We start from the raw sequence: 329 nt of genomic DNA on the forward strand, positions 1-329 counted from the left end.
AAGTAATGAAAGATAACAAGTTGGTTTTCAGGTTTTCAGGATACAAAAAATATGTGCACAATTAATTGAACAAATACAAGGATCTTAACTTTTTGAACTTGTTTTCTTTAATGGTTGTAAACTCCAAATAACTTGAACAGATATACATCTAGTTATAGGCTTCTTAGGGATTAAAGATTCCTGATATACTTCACCCATTTCCCTTATTTTTAAATCAGTATATATGGTTGAAGAATATACCTGATTTAGACAACATTGTACTGTTTTTTGTTTTTTTTATGAACAACAAAAATATTTTACCACAGATGGTTTTGCATGTATGCAATGAA

The 329-nt window shown here is 28.0% G+C and overlaps 1 protein-coding gene across 1 annotated transcript in view; it reads left to right on the forward strand.

Annotated features, from left to right (window-relative positions):
- The window catches only part of LOC119585930 (probable serine hydrolase), an 8,531-nt gene that overhangs the window by 973 nt on the left and 7,229 nt on the right, over nucleotides 1-329 (forward strand). The gene's annotated exons all lie outside the window — the stretch shown is intronic.

This window comes from Penaeus monodon, chromosome 20 (assembly GCF_015228065.2).
Source record: "Penaeus monodon isolate SGIC_2016 chromosome 20, NSTDA_Pmon_1, whole genome shotgun sequence".
NCBI lineage: Eukaryota > Metazoa > Arthropoda > Malacostraca > Decapoda > Penaeidae > Penaeus > Penaeus monodon.